Source organism: Arabidopsis lyrata, assembly GCF_000004255.2.
Source record: "Arabidopsis lyrata subsp. lyrata unplaced genomic scaffold ARALYscaffold_630, whole genome shotgun sequence".
NCBI lineage: Eukaryota > Viridiplantae > Streptophyta > Magnoliopsida > Brassicales > Brassicaceae > Arabidopsis > Arabidopsis lyrata.
This window is the reverse complement of record NW_003302154.1, coordinates 1-4,076: the sequence shown is the minus strand read 5'-3', so window position 1 is coordinate 4,076 and position 4,076 is coordinate 1. Positions and strand designations below refer to the sequence as shown.

General features: G+C 30.9%; 1 long non-coding RNA gene across 8 annotated transcripts; it reads right to left on the bottom strand.

Annotated features, from left to right (window-relative positions):
* Positions 1-1,599: 1,599 nt before the first annotated feature.
* Positions 1,600-3,160, bottom strand: LOC110229164. 8 transcript variants are annotated; one of them, XR_002332652.1, is made up of 6 exons: positions 3,128-3,160; positions 2,499-2,857; positions 2,327-2,400; positions 2,077-2,153; positions 1,873-1,987; positions 1,600-1,773 (listed from the first exon to the last, which is right to left on the bottom strand). It is a non-coding gene; the product is annotated as an uncharacterized LOC110229164 (long non-coding RNA). The 8 variants fall into 8 exon arrangements; XR_002332643.1 differs by lacking the exon at positions 3,128-3,160 and adding an exon at positions 2,937-3,104; XR_002332646.1 differs by lacking the exon at positions 3,128-3,160 and adding an exon at positions 2,958-3,104.
* Positions 3,161-4,076: the final 916 nt, after the last annotated feature.

Below are 4,076 nucleotides of genomic sequence, written 5' to 3'. Positions count from 1 at the left end.
TGCTAACGTACGTTCGTTGCTCTTTGGTTGCAAATTTGAACGTTATACACCGAGTACAGATTAGTCGTTAATTTGAACGATATATCGACCGTCGCCAAACAGACGCTAATTAGCGACTATAATACGACGGGAAAATCTAGCAACCATTTTTTGCGACTAACGGAAATAGTCGTTAATTAGTTGGAAAACTCTTTCGCGACTGTTAAGCAACTATTTTCACAGTCGCAAATGAAATGTTTTCTTGTAGTATTTATGCTAATTATTTCTGAATATATTATTAAAATAACTAGACCCCCGCGATGTCGCGGGGGAAAAGATTTCTAAAAAATTTAAAGAAAAAAATATCAAATGAAATGTCATAATGAATTGAGACAACAAGTTTCAAAATAATTTTTTTAACAATAAATAAAGATATATTTTATAAAAAAAATATGATAAAGAGACGTAAACCCTCAAAAATATTATTTTAGATTTTTATTATTATTAGAAAATATTATGGTGAAAAGATGCGATCATAAATAAAAAATATTAAACAAAAAGTTATAATGAGTAGATGCAATTTTTCAAAATTTTTAACTATTATAAATATAACTATATAAATATATTCTTCAAAATATTACGATGAAAAGATGCAATATTTTAAATTGTATTATATTAAAAAGAGACAATCTTCGAAAAAGTTTAACAAATAACAAAAATAGATAATTATTTAGGAAAAAATAATAATGATATCGATATCAAAGTATATACATGAATGCTAAATAGTAAAAACGTAACTTTTTATGAAAAATATCAAACAAAAAGAAATAATAAATTTACACCACTTAAAAAAAAATTTATATCTATATGAGTTACAAAGACATGAAAGTTTAAAAAGAAAAAATTGTTTGTAAAAGACACAATTATTAGAACCAAGTATTTGTGATGAAAAACACGAATAAAACATGGTGATAAGATAATAATCTAAATGAAAAAATATAACTTTAGTTAATGCTTTGTTAAAAAAAAAAAGAAGCTTTAGTTAATGCTCTAAAAAATGTATTACAAAAGGCAATGTTGAAACGGTTCATCAAATATACCTAAAGTTGTAATAACTTATCAAATAAACTAAACTTGCAGTGGTTCATCAAATATATCAAATATTATCACTACAAGAAATATCAACATTCTTAGCAGGATAGAAGTGCTATAATACGTCATTCATAGCGTTTTCATAAACGCTGTTTCTGCCCCAGTTATTATAGACCCCCCATATACGATAGCGCTTTTGTCATGCTTTGATAAACCCCCACATACGATAGCGCTTTTATATTATAGCACTGATTGAACGCTATAATATACTTTATTGTAACTCACGCTTAGTGCTGTTTTATATAATCTCGTAGATTTTTTTAGCTATATAAATTTAATTTGATTTATAAAATAAATTTTATATTGGAACCAATTTTGTAAAATTTACTTAATTGGACATATACATAACTTTTATAATTTATAAATCATCAACAAGTAACATTACATTAACCAAATAAATCATACATAACATCATATTAACTCTTAAATTACTAAAATGTCGCCTAGCCTTAAAAAACTAAAACTAACATCATAAGGGGAAAAGAAAAAACTTCTTAAAACCTTACTAGCGTTCCTTATTCCTCCGCCCATGGTCAAGTTGTTCCTGTTGTTTGTGTTTTGGAGCAGCTGATCAAGATCCCAAGCTAAGAAGGGGAGCAAGGAGTTTCACATTCAACCAATGATGATGATTTCCTCTAGTACCTGCTAGACACACAAGGGGTTTCACATTCAACGAAACAACTTAGCAATCATCATATCATTCTCAAACAAAAACATGTAATCAAACATAAGAGGAAGTACCTTTGCAAACTTTAGCATTGTGATAGGAAGTTTGTTCTCCTTCAAGGTTAAGCCTTTCTTACTTGTAGCGAAGCCACTCTTTTCAGCTTCTCACTTTGCTAAGGGGTTATAACACCTTTTAAATATAAAGAAAACAAACTCAACAATAAGAAGAGAGTTAATCAAGAAAGAAAATAAAGTTGAATTGCAGGAGAAAGCGGATACATTTGGATTTAACTTCTATGTTAGTTGCATTCTTTGGTGGAAGTAACTTTCTTCCGTGCTTTCTCTTAATTTTATGCCTCCTAAAAAAACAAAAAAACTCAACCTAACAATGCATCAAACACTTGAAGATTCATCAAACTCAAAAGAAAAATAGACAAAGTTAAATCCCTAGAAAAAGGACATTAAAACTGAAACCTTTACAGATTTTTGTAGTGGATTATTGTTAAACTAGAAAGAATCAAATGCTTACCTCTTTTCTATAAACTCATGCTGCAAGTCCCTGTTGAATGCGGCAACAATGAAGGCCAATCTCTCATCGAACTCCTTCACATCCAGCAAAGAATTAATCCAAATATCAATGTTTGCATCAAAATCAAGCAAAGCATAGAAAAAAAAACTCAGCATTTAACGTAGAAACACACTTTCTCATAGAGCACATCAAGGGATTGATCCAACAAATCTTCTTTATTGACGTCAAGACCCTCAAATTTTCTATCTTTAACATCTCCTTAGCTTCCTTCTCATAAACGAATAAGTTTAATTCATAAAACATCTAGAATCAGAAACAAAATTCACATTGAGGCATTATGTCAAACAAAATAAGTTCATTGTGTATACTAAATAACCTCAAAGAGTGAAACTTTAAGCAATGTTAGAAAGGAACTAACAATTAGTAGAGTCATAACTTATTGAGCGTGGCGAGGAGGAAGACGGTGGCGGAGGTGACGGCGGGGATGAACAAGTAGTTGGGAATGGTGGCGGGACATGAATCTTCGATTTCCTGTAACAAAACAAAGAACACAAGGAAAGAACATTAAAATTCAACTTTGAACTACGATACCAAACAAAATCAAAATTACTTTAAACCCATCATCCACCACCGGAGATACAACTCTTTCTTTGGCAAATCTGCTTCATCTTCTTCTTCTCCGTCTCCATTTCTCTCCAATAAGAAAACCCCAAATCTAACAACCCTAACCCTACTCCTCCGTCTCCGTCACCATTTCCGCACAAGAAACCCCCAAATGGAATCCCTAACCCTAGATCGGACCTTCCTGCTCGTAGTCCTAACCATGGTCCTGCGGCTCATTCTCTGGAACATGCCAAGTTTAAGAACGCCTTTTCTCGTTATCAGACAGACACCTTCGCCGTTTTCAATCGGTGGAATTAGGTACTGTAATGAGGTATTGGGGAAGTAAGTTAGGGTTTATTGGTCGTTGGGTAAGAGATTGAAAAGAGGAGAAAGGGAGGCCATTAATCAATTTTTTGTTTCTCAAATCGAAAGGAGGAGAGGAGGAGAAGTTCTCGATACATTTGGGTGAAAGGAGGAAGAAACTTTTTTGCGAGAAGTTTTAGATAAAAGGTGGAAAGGTGAATTATTTTGGCTTAATGTTTGCCGGACTAAGTGATTTTAGATTCCCGCTTAGGGATTTTCTATCATAGCGTTTTTTAAACACTATTATATATTTACCAAAATTTCAAATTTATTTTTAATAGCAGTTGCGAAAAATGAGCTATTTTTATGTGCTATGAATGTAGATTTTTTTTGTAGTGTATAACAGTTCATCAAATAAACCAAAGGTGACAACGGTTCATCAGATAAGCCAAAATGTTCATTGGTTCAAATAAACCAAATGTTACTATGTTCTATTAAACGGTAGCAACATATTCATTTAAATAGTAATTAAAATTAAAAATTTGATGAAAAACTATAACCGAGAGATGCAACCGTAGATATCATATATACATATATAGTAAAAATTGGAATCGTTTGTCAAATATACCAAATGTTGCAACGATTCGTCAAATAAACTAAAGATTACAATGGTTCATAAAACAAAACCATAAATTGCAATAATTTGTCAAATAAACTAAATGTTGCAACAGTTCAATTAAACGGTTATAATTTTATTTAAATAAATTTTAGTAACTAAAACTAAATAATAGTTTATAAAAAATTATACAGAAGGACGTGACTGTAGATAATTAAATGTTACAAC